Source organism: Garra rufa, chromosome 2, assembly GCF_049309525.1.
Source record: "Garra rufa chromosome 2, GarRuf1.0, whole genome shotgun sequence".
NCBI lineage: Eukaryota > Metazoa > Chordata > Actinopteri > Cypriniformes > Cyprinidae > Garra > Garra rufa.
The window spans coordinates 60,706,304-60,726,303 of NC_133362.1; the positions used below are offsets into that span (position 1 = coordinate 60,706,304).

Below are 20,000 nucleotides of genomic sequence, written 5' to 3' on the forward strand. Positions count from 1 at the left end.
GGACTTGAAATCCATTGGGGTCTCCCCGCGCAGGTTCGAACCCTGCCGACTACGGTCGGGCATTCCCCCTTTTGCCTTTAGCTTTTTGCGACGGTGGTTTGGCCTTCGCTCTCTCTGACGTAATTGCGTGCGGCCTTTGTCCCGTAGCTCCTGTGGCAAGTGAGCTTCTGCTGGGCGGCTTGTGGAGAAAGTGTTCTTATATAAAAAGTAAGAGGCGCACAAAACACAAGAGCCTGGATAGCTCAGTCGGTAGAGCATCAGACTTTTAATCTGAGGGTCCAGGGTTCAAGTCCCTGTTCGGGCGAAGGGCTATCTTCTTGTTGTCGCCCTCAGCTTGCAGTCGTGCCGGTCCAGCTCTGCCGTGTGGCGGCGTACGCTTAAAGATGTGATAGAGTGTTTGCTATGCTGCCCCTTCATGAATGTTTCGTTGCTTGTGGTGGGCTGTTTTCCCCTTTAGGAGTTTTATGCTAGGCGATTTCAGTAAAGCGGTAGCCAGTTCATTGTTTTTTCAGCCAACTTTGAGGTTGACAACGGGACAGAGGACGTCGGGGCCGCCGTAGTCGTGGCCGAGTGGTTAAGGCGATGGACTAGAAATCCATTGGGGTCTCCCCGCGCAGGTTCGAATCCTGCCGACTACGCTCTTCGCCGGTGCTGAGGAGAAGTGGCCGGGCCCTTTTCTTCCGTGTCCCTAGCACGGATTTGTGTGCCCTCTCTCCACAGTAATAAAAAGCGCCGCTAGTCCTTTTTTTTTCAATTAGGACGGCCGGCACCACCAGATGTGAGCCAGTGGGGCGCCGTGATCGTATAGTGGAGAGTACTCTGCGTTGTGGCCGCAGCGAATCCGGGTCACGGCAGGCTTTTTGTTCACTGAGCTCCTTTCTGCCACCTCCATTTTTCGTACGGGTGCGGTGCCAGTTAAACTATACCAACAACGCAGGCAGCAGAGGCTGGCTTTCGGGGTCAACAAAGAAGGCTCGAAGCGCACGAGTCACTGATAGGGCCAAAAGAGCTAAAAGCCATCTTTGTTTGAGCCCGTCCAGAGTTTTTCTCGCGTCATGGACGAGAGAGCGTTGTCTTTCCATGCTGGCTAAAGAAATTTGAAGCTGCGAAGCTGGAAGCGCAAAGGCTGCAAACACAGACCATGACGAGGCGCGTTTCGTTCCACTGCACGCTGGCGGGTGGCCAGATTGACTCTGCTCTTGACACTCTAGTGTAGCTCTGCTGTGAGCAGAGCCCCCAAAAATACAGGTCAATCGCAAAGGTTCCACTCCACGGAAATCTTTAGTAAAAGGCGAAAGATTTATGCGCTGATGACGAGAAACTCGAGATGTGTCTCTATGCCCTTGGACCTGTGCGCTCACTGTGGTAAACCACTACGCTCACCAAGGGTAATCTAGGGTGCCGACACCTGACAACATGATTTTCGTCACCCCCCTCACCCCAAATGGGAGAAGTAAAAGTTATGAAAGTCCCTTCCCTCACCCAGTATTCACAAACCCGATCAAGGTAATGTCATCTCTTTTTTCATGCCCCCGTATTAGAGGACAAAAAAAATATTAAATGAAATAAAGCGGTCCAAATAATGACCCACTGTAATGTGTAGCATTCAAGATATTGAGAGACTTTAGCTCGTGGCGGGTCAATCTGGTATTTCATGGAGTAGGGGCTCGTTTTGGCAAGTTGGGTGCAGTCGCGTGTGCTGGGAGCGAAGAACAGCAAGCGCAACTCTTCGTTAGTATGGTGGACAGTATCTCCCCCTGTCACGTGGAAGACCGGGGTTAGATTCCCCAACGAGGAGACCTAGTTCTTTGCTGCTGTTGAACGACTCATCCAAAAGCTTTTGTTGCAGACAGAGGTCACAGAAGGAGTTCTGCTTCGAGGTCAACCGCAGCCAAAAAACTGTGCGTTGGCCAGGAATCGAACCCGGGTCAACTTCTTGGAAGGCAGCTATGCTCACCACAATACCACCAACACGGGCCCTCGGTGCCAGATTTAAGCGGTCAGATAAGAATGCTCGAATCCGGGTCATGGCAGCCCTTTGTCGTTGAGCGACGGGGACGTCCAGCTTCTTTTTGCCAACTCACCCTTCAGTTGGATTTTGCGCCTGAAGCTCGGCGGCATCCTGTGCTGCCCGCCTCGAGACGAGAGCAGGCGGTCCACATGCAGGCGTAGTCGTGGCCGAGAGGTTAAGGCGATGGACTTGAAATCCATTGGGGTCTCCCCGCGCAGGTTGGAACCCTGCCGACTACGGTCGGGCATTCCCCCTTTTGCCTTTAGCTTTTTGCGACGGTGGTTTGGCCTTCGCTCTCTCTGACGTAATTGCGTGCGGCCTTTGTCCCGTAGCTCCTGTGGCAAGTGAGCTTCTGCTGGGCGGCTTGTGGAGAAAGTGTTCTTATATAAAAAGTAAGAGGCGCACAAAACACAAGAGCCTGGATAGCTCAGTCGGTAGAGCATCAGACTTTTAATCTGAGGGTCCAGGGTTCAAGTCCCTGTTCGGGCGAAGGGCCATCTTCTTGTTGTCGCCCTCAGCTTGCAGTCGTGCCGGTCCAGCTCTGCCGTGTGGCGGCGTACGCTTAAAGATCTGATAGAGTTCACATAGAGTGTTTGCTATGCTGCCCCTTCATGAATGTTTCGTTGCTTGTGGTGGGCTGTTTTCCCCTTTAGGAGTTTTATGCTAGGCGATTTCAGTAAAGCGGTAGCCAGTTCATTGTTTTTTCAGCCAACTTTGAGGTTGACAACGGGACAGAGGACGTCGGGGCCACCGTAGTCGTGGCCGAGTGGTTAAGGCGATGGACTAGAAATCCATTGGGGTCTCCCCGCGCAGGTTCGAATCCTGCCGACTACGCTCTTTGCCGGTGCTGAGGAGAAGTGGCCGGGCCCTTTTCTTCCGTGTCCCTAGCACGGATTTGTGTGCCCTCTCTCCACAGTAATAAAAAGTGCCGCTAGTCCTTTTTTTTTCAATTCAGACGGCCGGCACCACCAGATGTGAGCCAGTGGGGCGCCGTGATCGTATAGTGGAGAGTACTCTGCGTTGTGGCCGCAGCGAATCCGGGTCACGGCAGGCTTTTTGTTCACTGAGCTCCTTTCTGCCACCTCCATTTTTCGTACGGGTGCGGTGCCAGTTAAACTATACCAACAACGCAGGCAGCAGAGGCTGGCTTTCGGGGTCAACAAAGAAGGCTCGAAGCGCACGAGTCACTGATAGGGCCAAAAGAGCTAAAAGCCATCTTTGTTTGAGCCCGTCCAGAGTTTTTCTCGCGTCATGGACGAGAGAGCGTTGTCTTTCCATGCTGGCTAAAGAAAGTTGAAGCTGCGAAGCTGGAAGCGCAAAGGCTGCAAACACAGACCATGACGAGGCGCGCTTCGTTCCACTGCACGCTGGCGGGTGGCCAGATTGACTCTGCTCTTGACACTCTAGTGTAGCTCTGCTGTGAGCAGAGCCCCCAAAAATACAGGTCACTCGCAAAGGTTCCACTCCACGGAAATCTTTAGTAAAAGGCAAAATATTTATGCGCTGATGACGAGAAACTCGAGATGTGTCTCTATGCCCTTGGACCTGTGCGCTCACTGTGGTAAACCACTACGCTCACCAAGGGTAATCTAGGGTGCCGACACCTGACAACATGATTTTCGTCACCCCCCTCACCCCAAATGGGAGAAGTAAAAGTTATGAAAGTCCCTTCCCTCACCCAGTATTCACAAACCCGATCAAGGTAATGTCATCTCTTTTTGCATGCCCCCGTATTAGAGGCCAAAAAAAATATTAAATGAAATAAAGCGGTCCAAATAATGACCCACTGTAATGTGTAGCATTCAAGATATTGAGAGACTTTAGCTCGTGGCGGGTCAATCTGGTATTTCATGGAGTAGGGGCTCGTTTTGGCAAGTTGGGTGCAGTCGCGTGTGCTGGGAGCGAAGAACAGCAAGCGCAACTCTTCGTTAGTATGGTGGACAGTATCTCCCCCTGTCACGTGGAAGACCGGGGTTAGATTCCCCAACGAGGAGACCTAGTTCTTTGCTGCTGTTGAACGACTCATCCAAAAGCTTTTGGTGCAGACAGAGGTCACAGAAGGAGTTCTGCTTCGAGGTCAACCGCAGCCAAAAACTGTGCGTTGGCCGGGAATCGAACCCGGGTCAACTTCTTGGAAGGCAGCTATGCTCACCACAATACCACCAACGCAGGCGCTTGGTGCCGGATTTAAGCGGTCAGATAAGAATGCTCGAATCCGGGTCATGGCAGCCCTTTGTCGTTGAGCAACGGGGACGTCCAGCTTCTTTTTGCCAACTCACCCTTCAGTTGGATTTTGCGCCTGAAGCTCGGCGGCATCCTGTGCTGCCCGCCTCGAGACGAGAGCAGGCGGTCCCCATGCAGGCGTAGTCGTGGCCGAGAGGTTAAGGCGATGGACTTGAAATCCATTGGGGTCTCCCCGCGCAGGTTCGAACCCTGCCGACTACGGTCGGGCATTCCCCCTTTTGCCTTTAGCTTTTTGCGACGGTGGTTTGGCCTTCGCTCTCTCTGACGTAATTGCGTGCGGCCTTTGTCCCGTAGCTCCTGTGGCAAGTGAGCTTCTGCTGGGCGGCTTGTGGAGAAAGTGTTCTTATATAAAAAGTAAGAGGCGCACAAAACACAAGAGCCTGGATAGCTCAGTTGGTAGAGCATCAGACTTTTAATCTGAGGGTCCAGGGTTCAAGTCCCTGTTCGGGCGAAGGGCTATCTTCTTGTTGTCGCCCTCAGCTTGCAGTCGTGCCGGTCCAGCTCTGCCGTGTGGCGGCGTACGCTTAAAGATGTGATAGAGTGTTTGCTATGCTGCCCCTTCATGAATGTTTCGTTGCTTGTGGTGGGCTGTTTTCCCCTTTAGGAGTTTTATGCGAGGCGATTTCAGTAAAGCGGTAGCCAGTTCATTGTTTTTTTCAGCCAACTTTGAGGTTGACAACGGGACAGAGGACGTCAGGGCCGCCGTAGTTGTGGCCGAGTGGTTAAGGCGATGGACTAGAAATCCATTGGGGTCTCCCCGCGCAGGTTCGAATCCTGCAACTACGCTCTTCGCCGGTGCTGAGGAGAAGTGGCCGGGCCCTTTTCTTCCGTGTCCCTAGCACGGATTTGTGTGCCCTCTCTCCACAGTAATAAAAAGCGCCGCTAGTCCTTTTTTTTTCAATTCGGACGTCCGGCACCACCAGATGTGAGCCAGTGGGGCGCCGTGATCGTATAGTGGAGAGTACTCTGCGTTGTGGCCGCAGCACCTCCGGTTCGAATCCGGGTCACGGCAGGCTTTTTGTTCACTGAGCTCCTTTCTGCCACCTCCATTTTTCGTACGGGTGCAGTGCCAGTTAAACTATACCAACAACGCAGGCAGCAGAGGCTGGCTTTCGGGGTCAACAAAGAAGGCTCGAAGCGCACGAGTCACTGATAGGGCCAAAAGAGCTAAAAGCCATCTTTGTTTGAGCCCGTCCAGAGTTTTTCTCGCGTCATGGACGAGAGAGCGTTGTCTTTCCATGCTGGCTAAAGAAATTTGAAGCTGCGAAGCTGGAAGCGCAAAGGCTGCAAACACAGACCATGACGAGGCGCGCTTCGTTCCACTGCACGCTGGCGGGTGGCCAGATTGACTCTGCTCTTGACACTCTAGTGTAGCTCTGCTGTGAGCAGAGCCCCCAAAAATACAGGTCACTCACAAAGGTTCCACTCCACGGAAATCTTTAGTAAAAGGCGAAAGATTTATGCGCTGATGACGAGAAACTCGAGATGTGTCTCTATGCCCTTGGACCTGTGCGCTCACTGTGGTAAACCACTACGCTCACCAAGGGTAATCTAGGGTGCCGACACCTGACAACATGATTTTCGTCACCCCCCTCACCCCAAATGGGAGAAGTAAAAGTTATGAAAGTCCCTTCCCTCACCCAGTATTCACAAACCCGATCAAGGTAATGTCATCTCTTTTTTCATGCCCCCGTATTAGAGGCCAAAAAAAATATTAAATGAAATAAAGCGGTCCAAATAATGACCCACTGTAATGTGTAGCATTCAAGATATTGAGAGACTTTAGCTCGTGGCGGGTCAATCTGGTATTTCATGGAGTAGGGGCTCGTTTTGGCAAGTTGGGTGCAGTCGCGTGTGCTGGGAGCGAAGAACAGCAAGCGCAACTCTTCGTTAGTATGGTGGACAGTATCTCCCCCTGTCACGTGGAAGACCGGGGTTAGATTCCCCAACGAGGAGACCTAGTTCTTTGCTGCTGTTGAACGACTCATCCAAAAGCTTTTGGTGCAGACAGAGGTCACAGAAGGAGTTCTGCTTCGAGGTCAACCGCAGCCAAAAACTGTGCGTTGGCCGGGAATCGAACCCGGGTCAACTTCTTGGAAGGCAGCTATGCTCACCACAATACCACCAACGCAGGCGCTTGGTGCCGGATTTAAGCGGTCAGATAAGAATGCTCGAATCCGGGTCATGGCAGCCCTTTGTCGTTGAGCGACGGGGACGTCCAGCTTCTTTTTGCCAACTCACCCTTCAGTTGGATTTTGCGCCTGAAGCTCGGCGGCATCCTGTGCTGCCCGCCTCGAGACGAGAGCAGGCGGTCCCCATGCAGGCGTAGTCGTGGCCGAGAGGTTAAGGCGATGGACTTGAAATCCATTGGGGTCTCCCCGCGCAGGTTCGAACCCTGCCGACTACGGTCGGGCATTCCCCCTTTTGCCTTTAGCTTTTTGCGACGGTGGTTTGGCCTTCGCTCTCTCTGACGTAATTGCGTGCGGCCTTTGTCCCGTAGCTCCTGTGGCAAGTGAGCTTCTGCTGGGCGGCTTGTGGAGAAAGTGTTCTTATATAAAAAGTAAGAGGCGCACAAAACACAAGAGCCTGGATAGCTCAGTCGGTAGAGCATCAGACTTTTAATCTGAGGGTCCAGGGTTCAAGTCCCTGTTCGGGCGAAGGGCTATCTTCTTGTTGTCGCCCTCAGCTTGCAGTCGTGCCGGTCCAGCTCTGCCGTGTGGCGGCGTACGCTTAAAGATGTGATAGAGTGTTTGCTATGCTGCCCCTTCATGAATGTTTCGTTGCTTGTGGTGGGCTGTTTTCCCCTTTAGGAGTTTTATGCTAGGCGATTTCAGTAAAGCGGTAGCCAGTTCATTGTTTTTTCAGCCAACTTTGAGGTTGACAACGGGACAGAGGACGTTGGGGCCGCCGTAGTCGTGGCCGAGTGGTTAAGGCGATGGACTAGAAATCCATTGGGGTCTCCCCGCGCAGGTTCGAATCCTGCCGACTACGCTCTTCGCCGGTGCTGAGGAGAAGTGGCCGGGCCCTTTTCTTCCGTGTCCCTAGCACGGATTTGTGTGCCCTCTCTCCACAGTAATAAAAAGCGCCGCTAGTCCTTTTTTTTCAATTCGGACGGCCGGCACCACCAGATGTGAGCCAGTGGGGCGCCGTGATCGTATAGTGGAGAGTACTCTGCGTTGTGGCCGCAGCGAATCCGGGTCACGACAGGCTTTTTGTTCACTGAGCTCCTTTCTGCCACCTCCATTTTTCGTACGGGTGCGGTGCCAGTTAACCCTCTGGGGTCTGAGGTGTTTTGGGGCCCTGAAGAAGTTTTGACATGCCCTGACATTTGTGCTTTTTTCAGTATCTTAAAAACATATGAATGGTTAAAGTCAGATTACATTGTAATCAGCACATATTGGGCTACAATAATATGCAAGCAACATTAATGTGCATGTTTGTGTTTTTGAGAAAACTATGTTTATGCGTGGTTATTGAAAATCTAAAGTTTTGAAGTCACTGAAATAAGGCCATGAACGACTTATAGGACATTTCTTTACAAGACTTTAGATAATTGGATGTCGTAGGTTAGAATTTTTTCAACCAAATGATGTGAAAATCATCTCGTTCACTCGTTCAGAGAAAACAATATATTGATTTAAATTTTATAAAACATGTTTTGTGATCGAAAGGGATTATTCATAGGTGTGGCAATGGCCCATGAATATTTAGCAATTCACACCTGAGAGACAAAAGAGCCCTCCCTAATGGCCCCATCAATGCCTGACTTCACTAGCAGAACAAGAAACAATGTGAGAAGATTCAGAGAATGGAGTTTTAGATTATTTTTATTTTATTTACTACACTGTATAAACAAAACATACATAATGAAGGTCAAAGACACATTATTGAGCTTCCTGATCTGACCACACAGATGTGCACAGACTTTGTGGCATTTCTGAAAACTTCTTCTGAATTCTGTTCAACAAATGAAACAGGTAAATCTTACCTGCTATTTTGTGTGCACTTAAAAAAAATACAAAAAAAGTCAAAAACTTGTTTTACACTAGAATATCAGTGTAGTTGAACATCTCAAGTTTCTAGTGCTCTCAGAGGAATACAGTTTGAAGGCACTCAAGGGAAAGAGGGCAGGATTCATCTTTTGAGCAGGTTTGAGATCACTACAAAAACAAAACAAAAATCATATCAGGATCATCTGTCAGTATACAGTCATAGACTCTAGCATTTGTACTAATGTAAAAAAGGACATGTAATATCGTTTAGCACTATATTACTAATAAACATGATGTAAACATACATTCAGTGTAAGCACTCATATTACTTTTACACCCTACTGTTATACAATAAAATAAATAAATAAAGTATGATTCTACAGTCATAAACATATCGTCATAAATGCATCTCACAGTCATAATCACATCGTTTTTCTAGAACATTATAAATATCCTGGCATCGTGAGAGATGCAATGCAATCAAACGTACTTCATAATGTTTCATTTGATAAAGTCAGGAATTTTAGTTTGGAATAAGTCTAACTAGTAAAATGTGTACATGTTTTGCCAAAGGAAACAACAGCGAAAGCTAGTAGGAAAATGAAAGTAAGACTTACTCATGTAAATGTCTCCTCCTGTTGGGTTTGCGTCGCATCACGTCCTTCTTATGATCGTGGTAAATATAAGTCTAATTCCTCACAGCATATCTTAATTCAGGAACAAACTGTAACCAAGATGAACTTGAAGTCATGTTGCTTTGTTGCGGTGATGTGGGAGTTTCCTCGCATACAGATACTCCGGTCCTTGCCGCGCCTGCAGCACATGGCTAATTTGCATGGCAAAAGATTTCGCGATAGTGGGCGCGGTCACATTAGAGATAATTAGTTGGAACTGGATAGACTAGACATCTCCTTGGTTTCATATAGATTAATTTATCACAGATTATTGGTTTTTGATCAAACTTACTTCGTTTAAAAGCATAAATCTCAAGCTTTCAGTAGATACCACTTTTCTGTTTGTGTGCTGAGTATTCACCGAGTTTGAATGATTTAAGTAACGCATTTCTAAAAGCAGTTCGCGGAGACAGAGAAAACAGAAATCACCCTGTTTGTTTTCTTTATTCTAAATAAAAAAGCACAACTTTCTGCTGTTCCTGTGAGTGTGCACAAATAAAAGTACACACTTTACAGTTTCCAATGATGTATATCTCTAATTTGTATGACTAAAACTGACAGAGCATTTTTAGTGTCTTTTGCGCTGATCTTAAAAAAAGTAGGTTGGTCACGCCGGCGTGACCGTCGGCCCCAGAGGGTTAAACTATACCAACAACGCAGGCAGCAGAGGCTGGCTTTCGGGGTCAACAAAGAAGGCTCGAAGCGCACGAGTCACTGATAGGGCCAAAAGAGCTAAAAGCCATCTTTGTTTGAGCCCGTCCAGAGTTTTTCTCGCGTCATGGACGAGAGAGCGTTGTCTTTCCATGCTGGCTAAAGAAATTTGAAGCTGCGAAGCTGGAAGCGCAAAGGCTGCAAACACAGACCATGACGAGGCGCGCTTCGTTCCACTGCACGCTGGCGGGTGGCCAGATTGACTCTGCTCTTGACACTCTAGTGTAGCTCTGCTGTGAGCAGAGCCCCCAAAAATACAGGTCACTCGCAAAGGTTCCACTCCACGGAAATCTTTAGTAAAAGGCGAAAGATTTATGCGCTGATGACGAGAAACTCGAGATGTGTCTCTATGCCCTTGGACCTGTGCGCTCACTGTGGTAAACCACTACGCTCACCAAGGGTAATCTAGGGTGCCGACACCTGACAACATGATTTTCGTCACCCCCCTCACCCCAAATGGGAGAAGTAAAAGTTATGAAAGTCCCTTCCCTCACCCAGTATTCACAAACCTGATCAAGGTAATGTCATCTCTTTTTTCATGCCCCCGTATTAGAGGCCAAAAAAAATATTAAATGAAATAAAGCGGTCCAAATAATGACCCACTGTAATGTGTAGCATTCAAGATATTGAGAGACTTTAGCTCGTGGCGGGTCAATCTGGTATTTCATGGAGTAGGGGCTCGTTTTGGCAAGTTGGGTGCAGTCGCGTGTGCTGGGAGCGAAGAACAGCAAGCGCAACTCTTCGTTAGTATGGTGGACAGTATCTCCCCCTGTCACGTGGAAGACCGGGGTTAGATTCCCCAACGAGGAGACCTAGTTCTTTGCTGCTGTTGAACGACTCATCCAAAAGCTTTTGGTGCAGACAGAGGTCACAGAAGGAGTTCTGCTTCGAGGTCAACCGCAGCCAAAAACTGTGCGTTGGCCAGGAATCGAACCCGGGTCAACTTCTTGGAAGGCAGCTATGCTCACCACAATACCACCAACACGGGCCCTCGGTGCCAGATTTAAGCGGTCAGATAAGAATGCTCGAATCCGGGTCATGGCAGCCCTTTGTCGTTGAGCGACGGGGACGTCCAGCTTCTTTTTGCCAACTCACCCTTCAGTTGGATTTTGCGCCTGAAGCTCGGCGGCATCCTGTGCTGCCCGCCTCGAGACGAGAGCAGGCGGTCCACATGCAGGCGTAGTCGTGGCCGAGAGGTTAAGGCGATGGACTTGAAATCCATTGGGGTCTCCCCGCGCAGGTTGGAACCCTGCCGACTACGGTTGGGCATTCCCCCTTTTGCCTTTAGCTTTTTGCGACGGTGGTTTGGCCTTCGCTCTCTCTGACGTAATTGCGTGCGGCCTTTGTCCCGTAGCTCCTGTGGCAAGTGAGCTTCTGCTGGGCGGCTTGTGGAGAAAGTGTTCTTATATAAAAAGTAAGAGGCGCACAAAACACAAGAGCCTGGATAGCTCAGTCGGTAGAGCATCAGACTTTTAATCTGAGGGTCCAGGGTTCAAGTCCCTGTTCGGGCGAAGGGCCATCTTCTTGTTGTCGCCCTCAGCTTGCAGTCGTGCCGGTCCAGCTCTGCCGTGTGGCGGCGTACGCTTAAAGATCTGATAGAGTTCACATAGAGTGTTTGCTATGCTGCCCCTTCATGAATGTTTCGTTGCTTGTGGTGGGCTGTTTTCCCCTTTAGGAGTTTTATGCGAGGCGATTTCAGTAAAGCGGTAGCCAGTTCATTGTTTTTTCAGCCAACTTTGAGGTTGACAACGGGACAGAGGACGTCAGGGCCGCCGTAGTTGTGGCCGAGTGGTTAAGGCGATAGACTAGAAATCCATTGGGGTCTCCCCGCGCAGGTTCGAATCCTGCCGACTACGCTCTTCGCCGGTGCTGAGGAGAAGTGGCCGGGCCCTTTTCTTCCGTGTCCCTAGCACGGATTTGTGTGCCCTCTCTCCACAGTAATAAAAAGCGCCGCTAGTCCTTTTTTTTTCAATTCGGACGTCCGGCACCACCAGATGTGAGCCAGTGGGGCGCCGTGATCGTATAGTGGAGAGTACTCTGCGTTGTGGCCGCAGCGAATCCGGGTCACGGCAGGCTTTTTGTTCACTGAGCTCCTTTCTGCCACCTCCATTTTTCGTACGGGTGCGGTGCCAGTTAAACTATACCAACAACGCAGGCAGCAGAGGCTGGCTTTCGGGGTCAACAAAGAAGGCTCGAAGCGCACGAGTCACTGATAGGGCCAAAAGAGCTAAAAGCCATCTTTGTTTGAGCCCGTCCAGAGTTTTTCTCGCGTCATGGACGAGAGAGCGTTGTCTTTCCATGCTGGCTAAAGAAAGTTGAAGCTGCGAAGCTGGAAGCGCAAAGGCTGCAAACACAGACCATGACGAGGCGCGCTTCGTTCCACTGCACGCTGGCGGGTGGCCAGATTGACTCTGCTCTTGACACTCTAGTGTAGCTCTGCTGTGAGCAGAGCCCCCAAAAATACAGGTCACTCGCAAAGGTTCCACTCCACGGAAATCTTTAGTAAAAGGCAAAATATTTATGCGCTGATGACGAGAAACTCGAGATGTGTCTCTATGCCCTTGGACCTGTGCGCTCACTGTGGTAAACCACTACGCTCACCAAGGGTAATCTAGGGTGCCGACACCTGACAACATGATTTTCGTCACCCCCCTCACCCCAAATGGGAGAAGTAAAAGTTATGAAAGTCCCTTCCCTCACCCAGTATTCACAAACCCGATCAAGGTAATGTCATCTCTTTTTGCATGCCCCCGTATTAGAGGCCAAAAAAAATATTAAATGAAATAAAGCGGTCCAAATAATGACCCACTGTAATGTGTAGCATTCAAGATATTGAGAGACTTTAGCTCGTGGCGGGTCAATCTGGTATTTCATGGAGTAGGGGCTCGTTTTGGCAAGTTGGGTGCAGTCGCGTGTGCTGGGAGCGAAGAACAGCAAGCGCAACTCTTCGTTAGTATGGTGGACAGTATCTCCCCCTGTCACGTGGAAGACCGGGGTTAGATTCCCCAACGAGGAGACCTAGTTCTTTGCTGCTGTTGAACGACTCATCCAAAAGCTTTTGGTGCAGACAGAGGTCACAGAAGGAGTTCTGCTTCGAGGTCAACCGCAGCCAAAAACTGTGCGTTGGCCGGGAATCGAACCCGGGTCAACTTCTTGGAAGGCAGCTATGCTCACCACAATACCACCAACGCAGGCGCTTGGTGCCGGATTTAAGCGGTCAGATAAGAATGCTCGAATCCGGGTCATGGCAGCCCTTTGTCGTTGAGCAACGGGGACGTCCAGCTTCTTTTTGCCAACTCACCCTTCAGTTGGATTTTGCGCCTGAAGCTCGGCGGCATCCTGTGCTGCCCGCCTCGAGACGAGAGCAGGCGGTCCCCATGCAGGCGTAGTCGTGGCCGAGAGGTTAAGGCGATGGACTTGAAATCCATTGGGGTCTCCCCGCGCAGGTTCGAACCCTGCCGACTACGGTCGGGCATTCCCCCTTTTGCCTTTAGCTTTTTGCGACGGTGGTTTGGCCTTCGCTCTCTCTGACGTAATTGCGTGCGGCCTTTGTCCCGTAGCTCCTGTGGCAAGTGAGCTTCTGCTGGGCGGCTTGTGGAGAAAGTGTTCTTATATAAAAAGTAAGAGGCGCACAAAACACAAGAGCCTGGATAGCTCAGTTGGTAGAGCATCAGACTTTTAATCTGAGGGTCCAGGGTTCAAGTCCCTGTTCGGGCGAAGGGCTATCTTCTTGTTGTCGCCCTCAGCTTGCAGTCGTGCCGGTCCAGCTCTGCCGTGTGGCGGCGTACGCTTAAAGATGTGATAGAGTGTTTGCTATGCTGCCCCTTCATGAATGTTTCGTTGCTTGTGGTGGGCTGTTTTCCCCTTTAGGAGTTTTATGCGAGGCGATTTCAGTAAAGCGGTAGCCAGTTCATTGTTTTTTTCAGCCAACTTTGAGGTTGACAACGGGACAGAGGACGTCAGGGCCGCCGTAGTTGTGGCCGAGTGGTTAAGGCGATGGACTAGAAATCCATTGGGGTCTCCCCGCGCAGGTTCGAATCCTGCAACTACGCTCTTCGCCGGTGCTGAGGAGAAGTGGCCGGGCCCTTTTCTTCCGTGTCCCTAGCACGGATTTGTGTGCCCTCTCTCCACAGTAATAAAACGCGCCGCTAGTCCTTTTTTTTTCAATTCGGACGTCCGGCACCACCAGATGTGAGCCAGTGGGGCGCCGTGATCGTATAGTGGAGAGTACTCTGCGTTGTGGCCGCAGCACCTCCGGTTCGAATCCGGGTCACGGCAGGCTTTTTGTTCACTGAGCTCCTTTCTGCCACCTCCATTTTTCGTACGGGTGCAGTGCCAGTTAAACTATACCAACAACGCAGGCAGCAGAGGCTGGCTTTCGGGGTCAACAAAGAAGGCTCGAAGCGCACGAGTCACTGATAGGGCCAAAAGAGCTAAAAGCCATCTTTGTTTGAGCCCGTCCAGAGTTTTTCTCGCGTCATGGACGAGAGAGCGTTGTCTTTCCATGCTGGCTAAAGAAATTTGAAGCTGCGAAGCTGGAAGCGCAAAGGCTGCAAACACAGACCATGACGAGGCGCGCTTCGTTCCACTGCACGCTGGCGGGTGGCCAGATTGACTCTGCTCTTGACACTCTAGTGTAGCTCTGCTGTGAGCAGAGCCCCCAAAAATACAGGTCACTCACAAAGGTTCCACTCCACGGAAATCTTTAGTAAAAGGCGAAAGATTTATGCGCTGATGACGAGAAACTCGAGATGTGTCTCTATGCCCTTGGACCTGTGCGCTCACTGTGGTAAACCACTACGCTCACCAAGGGTAATCTAGGGTGCCGACACCTGACAACATGATTTTCGTCACCCCCCTCACCCCAAATGGGAGAAGTAAAAGTTATGAAAGTCCCTTCCCTCACCCAGTATTCACAAACCCGATCAAGGTAATGTCATCTCTTTTTTCATGCCCCCGTATTAGAGGCCAAAAAAAATATTAAATGAAATAAAGCGGTCCAAATAATGACCCACTGTAATGTGTAGCATTCAAGATATTGAGAGACTTTAGCTCGTGGCGGGTCAATCTGGTATTTCATGGAGTAGGGGCTCGTTTTGGCAAGTTGGGTGCAGTCGCGTGTGCTGGGAGCGAAGAACAGCAAGCGCAACTCTTCGTTAGTATGGTGGACAGTATCTCCCCCTGTCACGTGGAAGACCGGGGTTAGATTCCCCAACGAGGAGACCTAGTTCTTTGCTGCTGTTGAACGACTCATCCAAAAGCTTTTGGTGCAGACAGAGGTCACAGAAGGAGTTCTGCTTCGAGGTCAACCGCAGCCAAAAACTGTGCGTTGGCCGGGAATCGAACCCGGGTCAACTTCTTGGAAGGCAGCTATGCTCACCACAATACCACCAACGCAGGCGCTTGGTGCCGGATTTAAGCGGTCAGATAAGAATGCTCGAATCCGGGTCATGGCAGCCCTTTGTCGTTGAGCGACGGGGACGTCCAGCTTCTTTTTGCCAACTCACCCTTCAGTTGGATTTTGCGCCTGAAGCTCGGCGGCATCCTGTGCTGCCCGCCTCGAGACGAGAGCAGGCGGTCCCCATGCAGGCGTAGTCGTGGCCGAGAGGTTAAGGCGATGGACTTGAAATCCATTGGGGTCTCCCCGCGCAGGTTCGAACCCTGCTGACTACGGTCGGGCATTCCCCCTTTTGCCTTTAGCTTTTTGCGACGGTGGTTTGGCCTTCGCTCTCTCTGACGTAATTGCGTGCGGCCTTTGTCCCGTAGCTCCTGTGGCAAGTGAGCTTCTGCTGGGCGGCTTGTGGAGAAAGTGTTCTTATATAAAAAGTAAGAGGCGCACAAAACACAAGAGCCTGGATAGCTCAGTCGGTAGAGCATCAGACTTTTAATCTGAGGGTCCAGGGTTCAAGTCCCTGTTCGGGCGAAGGGCTATCTTCTTGTTGTCGCCCTCAGCTTGCAGTCGTGCCGGTCCAGCTCTGCCGTGTGGCGGCGTACGCTTAAAGATGTGATAGAGTGTTTGCTATGCTGCCCCTTCATGAATGTTTCGTTGCTTGTGGTGGGCTGTTTTCCCCTTTAGGAGTTTTATGCTAGGCGATTTCAGTAAAGCGGTAGCCAGTTCATTGTTTTTTCAGCCAACTTTGAGGTTGACAACGGGACAGAGGACGTTGGGGCCGCCGTAGTCGTGGCCGAGTGGTTAAGGCGATGGACTAGAAATCCATTGGGGTCTCCCCGCGCAGGTTCGAATCCTGCCGACTACGCTCTTCGCCGGTGCTGAGGAGAAGTGGCCGGGCCCTTTTCTTCCGTGTCCCTAGCACGGATTTGTGTGCCCTCTCTCCACAGTAATAAAAAGCGCCGCTAGTCCTTTTTTTTCAATTCGGACGGCCGGCACCACCAGATGTGAGCCAGTGGGGCGCCGTGATCGTATAGTGGAGAGTACTCTGCGTTGTGGCCGCAGCGAATCCGGGTCACGACAGGCTTTTTGTTCACTGAGCTCCTTTCTGCCACCTCCATTTTTCGTACGGGTGCGGTGCCAGTTAACCCTCTGGGGTCTGAGGTGTTTTGGGGCCCTGAAGAAGTTTTGACATGCCCTGACATTTGTGCTTTTTTCAGTATCTTAAAAACATATGAATGGTTAAAGTCAGATTACATTGTAATCAGCACATATTGGGCTACAATAATATGCAAGCAACATTAATGTGCATGTTTGTGTTTTTGAGAAAACTATGTTTATGCGTGGTTATTGAAAATCTAAAGTTTTGAAGTCACTGAAATAAGGCCATGAACGACTTATAGGACATTTCTTTACAAGACTTTAGATAATTGGATGTCGTAGGTTAGAATTTTTTCAACCAAATGATGTGAAAATCATCTCGTTCACTCGTTCAGAGAAAACAATATATTGATTTAAATTTTATAAAACATGTTTTGTGATCGAAAGGGATTATTCATAGGTGTGGCAATGGCCCATGAATATTTAGCAATTCACACCTGAGAGACAAAAGAGCCCTCCCTAATGGCCCCATCAATGCCTGACTTCACTAGCAGAACAAGAAACAATGTGAGAAGATTCAGAGAATGGAGTTTTAGATTATTTTTATTTTATTTACTACACTGTATAAACAAAACATACATAATGAAGGTCAAAGACACATTATTGAGCTTCCTGATCTGACCACACAGATGTGCACAGACTTTGTGGCATTTCTGAAAACTTCTTCTGAATTCTGTTCAACAAATGAAACAGGTAAATCTTACCTGCTATTTTGTGTGCACTTAAAAAAAATACAAAAAAAGTCAAAAACTTGTTTTACACTAGAATATCAGTGTAGTTGAACATCTCAAGTTTCTAGTGCTCTCAGAGGAATACAGTTTGAAGGCACTCAAGGGAAAGAGGGCAGGATTCATCTTTTGAGCAGGTTTGAGATCACTACAAAAACAAAACAAAAATCATATCAGGATCATCTGTCAGTATACAGTCATAGACTCTAGCATTTGTACTAATGTAAAAAAGGACATGTAATATCGTTTAGCACTATATTACTAATAAACATGATGTAAACATACATTCAGTGTAAGCACTCATATTACTTTTACACCCTACTGTTATACAATAAAATAAATAAATAAAGTATGATTCTACAGTCATAAACATATCGTCATAAATGCATCTCACAGTCATAATCACATCGTTTTTCTAGAACATTATAAATATCCTGGCATCGTGAGAGATGCAATGCAATCAAACGTACTTCATAATGTTTCATTTGATAAAGTCAGGAATTTTAGTTTGGAATAAGTCTAACTAGTAAAATGTGTACATGTTTTGCCAAAGGAAACAACAGCGAAAGCTAGTAGGAAAATGAAAGTAAGACTTACTCATGTAAATGTCTCCTCCTGTTGGGTTTGCGTCGCATCACGTCCTTCTTATGATCGTGGTAAATATAAGTCTAATTCCTCACAGCATATCTTAATTCAGGAACAAACTGTAACCAAGATGAACTTGAAGTCATGTTGCTTTGTTGCGGTGATGTGGGAGTTTCCTCGCATACAGATACTCCGGTCCTTGCCGCGCCTGCAGCACATGGCTAATTTGCATGGCAAAAGATTTCGCGATAGTGGGCGCGGTCACATTAGAGATAATTAGTTGGAACTGGATAGACTAGACATCTCCTTGGTTTCATATAGATTAATTTATCACAGATTATTGGTTTTTGATCAAACTTACTTCGTTTAAAAGCATAAATCTCAAGCTTTCAGTAGATACCACTTTTCTGTTTGTGTGCTGAGTATTCACCGAGTTTGAATGATTTAAGTAACGCATTTCTAAAAGCAGTTCGCGGAGACAGAGAAAACAGAAATCACCCTGTTTGTTTTCTTTATTCTAAATAAAAAAGCACAACTTTCTGCTGTTCCTGTGAGTGTGCACAAATAAAAGTACACACTTTACAGTTTCCAATGATGTATATCTCTAATTTGTATGACTAAAACTGACAGAGCATTTTTAGTGTCTTTTGCGCTGATCTTAAAAAAAGTAGGTTGGTCACGCCGGCGTGACCGTCGGCCCCAGAGGGTTAAACTATACCAACAACGCAGGCAGCAGAGGCTGGCTTTCGGGGTCAACAAAGAAGGCTCGAAGCGCACGAGTCACTGATAGGGCCAAAAGAGCTAAAAGCCATCTTTGTTTGAGCCCGTCCAGAGTTTTTCTCGCGTCATGGACGAGAGAGCGTTGTCTTTCCATGCTGGCTAAAGAAATTTGAAGCTGCGAAGCTGGAAGCGCAAAGGCTGCAAACACAGACCATGACGAGGCGCGCTTCGTTCCACTGCACGCTGGCGGGTGGCCAGATTGACTCTGCTCTTGACACTCTAGTGTAGCTCTGCTGTGAGCAGAGCCCCCAAAAATACAGGTCACTCGCAAAGGTTCCACTCCACGGAAATCTTTAGTAAAAGGCGAAAGATTTATGCGCTGATGACGAGAAACTCGAGATGTGTCTCTATGCCCTTGGACCTGTGCGCTCACTGTGGTAAACCACTACGCTCACCAAGGGTAATCTAGGGTGCCGACACCTGACAACATGATTTTCGTCACCCCCCTCACCCCAAATGGGAGAAGTAAAAGTTATGAAAGTCCCTTCCCTCACCCAGTATTCACAAACCCGATCAAGGTAATGTCATCTCTTTTTTCATGCCCCCGTATTAGAGGCCAAAAAAAATATTAAATGAAATAAAGCGGTCCAAATAATGACCCACTGTAATGTGTAGCATTCAAGATATTGAGAGACTTTAGCTCGTGGCGGGTCAATCTGGTATTTCATGGAGTAGGGGCTCGTTTTGGCAAGTTGGGTGCAGTCGCGTGTGCTGGGAGCGAAGAACAGCAAGCGCAACTCTTCGTTAGTATGGTGGACAGTATCTCCCCCTGTCACGTGGAAGACCGGGGTTAGATTCCCCAACGAGGAGACCTAGTTCTTTGCTGCTGTTGAACGACTCATCCAAAAGCTTTTGGTGCAGACAGAGGTCACAGAAGGAGTTCTGCTTCGAGGTCAACCGCAGCCAAAAACTGTGCGTTGGCCAGGAATCGAACCCGGGTCAACTTCTTGGAAGGCAGCTATGCTCACCACAATACCACCAACACGGGCCCTCGGTGCCAGATTTAAGCGGTCAGATAAGAATGCTCGAATCCGGGTCATGGCAGCCCTTTGTCGTTGAGCGACGGGGACGTCCAGCTTCTTTTTGCCAACTCACCCTTCAGTTGGATTTTGCGCCTGAAGCTCGGCGGCATCCTGTGCTGCCCGCCTCGAGACGAGAGCAGGCGGTCCACATGCAGGCGTAGTCGTGGCCGAGAGGTTAAGGCGATGGACTTGAAATCCATTGGGGTCTCCCCGCGCAGGTTGGAACCCTGCCGACTACGGTTGGGCATTCCCCCTTTTGCCTTTAGCTTTTTGCGACGGTGGTTTGGCCTTCGCTCTCTCTGACGTAATTGCGTGCGGCCTTTGTCCCGTAGCTCCTGTGGCAAGTGAGCTTCTGCTGGGCGGCTTGTGGAGAAAGTGTTCTTATATAAAAAGTAAGAGGCGCACAAAACACAAGAGCCTGGATAGCTCAGTCGGTAGAGCATCAGACTTTTAATCTGAGGGTCCAGGGTTCAAGTCCCTGTTCGGGCGAAGGGCCATCTTCTTGTTGTCGCCCTCAGCTTGCAGTCGTGCCGGTCCAGCTCTGCCGTGTGGCGGCGTACGCTTAAAGATCTGATAGAGTTCACATAGAGTGTTTGCTATGCTGCCCCTTCATGAATGTTTCGTTGCTTGTGGTGGGCTGTTTTCCCCTTTAGGAGTTTTATGCGAGGCGATTTCAGTAAAGCGGTAGCCAGTTCATTGTTTT

General features: G+C 49.2%; 1 protein-coding gene and 27 non-coding genes across 28 annotated transcripts in view; 20 read left to right on the plus strand and 8 right to left on the minus strand.

Moving 5' to 3' along the window:
* The window catches only part of trnas-uga (transfer RNA serine (anticodon UGA)), an 82-nt gene extending 28 nt beyond the window's left edge, over positions 1-54 (plus strand). Inside the window, exon 1 of the tRNA in view lies at positions 1-54. This exon is cut by the window's left edge and continues 28 nt beyond it. This is a non-coding gene — a tRNA (tRNA-Ser).
* Positions 1-20,000, minus strand: part of LOC141326018 (uncharacterized) — a 301,935-nt gene that overhangs the window by 162,304 nt on the left and 119,631 nt on the right. The gene's annotated exons all lie outside the window — the stretch shown is intronic.
* Positions 232-304, plus strand: trnak-uuu (transfer RNA lysine (anticodon UUU)). The gene has a single exon. It is a non-coding gene; the product is annotated as a tRNA-Lys (tRNA).
* On the plus strand, positions 557-638 carry trnas-aga (transfer RNA serine (anticodon AGA)). The gene has a single exon. It is a non-coding gene; the product is annotated as a tRNA-Ser (tRNA).
* LOC141327399 (U5 spliceosomal RNA) lies at positions 1,215-1,328 on the minus strand. The gene has a single exon (XR_012354698.1). It is a non-coding gene; the product is annotated as a U5 spliceosomal RNA (small nuclear RNA).
* Positions 2,169-2,250, plus strand: trnas-uga (transfer RNA serine (anticodon UGA)). Its single transcript has one exon. It is a non-coding gene; the product is annotated as a tRNA-Ser (tRNA).
* trnak-uuu (transfer RNA lysine (anticodon UUU)) lies at positions 2,428-2,500 on the plus strand. The gene has a single exon. It is a non-coding gene; the product is annotated as a tRNA-Lys (tRNA).
* On the plus strand, positions 2,764-2,845 carry trnas-aga (transfer RNA serine (anticodon AGA)). Its single transcript has one exon. It is a non-coding gene; the product is annotated as a tRNA-Ser (tRNA).
* LOC141327442 (U5 spliceosomal RNA) lies at positions 3,422-3,536 on the minus strand. The gene has a single exon (XR_012354738.1). It is a non-coding gene; the product is annotated as a U5 spliceosomal RNA (small nuclear RNA).
* Positions 4,375-4,456, plus strand: trnas-uga (transfer RNA serine (anticodon UGA)). The gene has a single exon. It is a non-coding gene; the product is annotated as a tRNA-Ser (tRNA).
* Positions 4,634-4,706, plus strand: trnak-uuu (transfer RNA lysine (anticodon UUU)). Its single transcript has one exon. It is a non-coding gene; the product is annotated as a tRNA-Lys (tRNA).
* LOC141327344 (U5 spliceosomal RNA) lies at positions 5,628-5,743 on the minus strand. The gene has a single exon (XR_012354645.1). It is a non-coding gene; the product is annotated as a U5 spliceosomal RNA (small nuclear RNA).
* On the plus strand, positions 6,581-6,662 carry trnas-uga (transfer RNA serine (anticodon UGA)). The gene has a single exon. It is a non-coding gene; the product is annotated as a tRNA-Ser (tRNA).
* Positions 6,840-6,912, plus strand: trnak-uuu (transfer RNA lysine (anticodon UUU)). Its single transcript has one exon. It is a non-coding gene; the product is annotated as a tRNA-Lys (tRNA).
* Positions 7,165-7,246, plus strand: trnas-aga (transfer RNA serine (anticodon AGA)). The gene has a single exon. It is a non-coding gene; the product is annotated as a tRNA-Ser (tRNA).
* Positions 9,859-9,973, minus strand: LOC141327384 (U5 spliceosomal RNA). Its single transcript, XR_012354684.1, has one exon. It is a non-coding gene; the product is annotated as a U5 spliceosomal RNA (small nuclear RNA).
* trnas-uga (transfer RNA serine (anticodon UGA)) lies at positions 10,812-10,893 on the plus strand. Its single transcript has one exon. It is a non-coding gene; the product is annotated as a tRNA-Ser (tRNA).
* On the plus strand, positions 11,071-11,143 carry trnak-uuu (transfer RNA lysine (anticodon UUU)). The gene has a single exon. It is a non-coding gene; the product is annotated as a tRNA-Lys (tRNA).
* LOC141327443 (U5 spliceosomal RNA) lies at positions 12,065-12,179 on the minus strand. Its single transcript, XR_012354739.1, has one exon. It is a non-coding gene; the product is annotated as a U5 spliceosomal RNA (small nuclear RNA).
* Positions 13,018-13,099, plus strand: trnas-uga (transfer RNA serine (anticodon UGA)). The gene has a single exon. It is a non-coding gene; the product is annotated as a tRNA-Ser (tRNA).
* On the plus strand, positions 13,277-13,349 carry trnak-uuu (transfer RNA lysine (anticodon UUU)). Its single transcript has one exon. It is a non-coding gene; the product is annotated as a tRNA-Lys (tRNA).
* LOC141327345 (U5 spliceosomal RNA) lies at positions 14,271-14,386 on the minus strand. The gene has a single exon (XR_012354646.1). It is a non-coding gene; the product is annotated as a U5 spliceosomal RNA (small nuclear RNA).
* trnas-uga (transfer RNA serine (anticodon UGA)) lies at positions 15,224-15,305 on the plus strand. The gene has a single exon. It is a non-coding gene; the product is annotated as a tRNA-Ser (tRNA).
* trnak-uuu (transfer RNA lysine (anticodon UUU)) lies at positions 15,483-15,555 on the plus strand. Its single transcript has one exon. It is a non-coding gene; the product is annotated as a tRNA-Lys (tRNA).
* Positions 15,808-15,889, plus strand: trnas-aga (transfer RNA serine (anticodon AGA)). The gene has a single exon. It is a non-coding gene; the product is annotated as a tRNA-Ser (tRNA).
* LOC141327385 (U5 spliceosomal RNA) lies at positions 18,502-18,616 on the minus strand. Its single transcript, XR_012354685.1, has one exon. It is a non-coding gene; the product is annotated as a U5 spliceosomal RNA (small nuclear RNA).
* On the plus strand, positions 19,455-19,536 carry trnas-uga (transfer RNA serine (anticodon UGA)). Its single transcript has one exon. It is a non-coding gene; the product is annotated as a tRNA-Ser (tRNA).
* Positions 19,714-19,786, plus strand: trnak-uuu (transfer RNA lysine (anticodon UUU)). Its single transcript has one exon. It is a non-coding gene; the product is annotated as a tRNA-Lys (tRNA).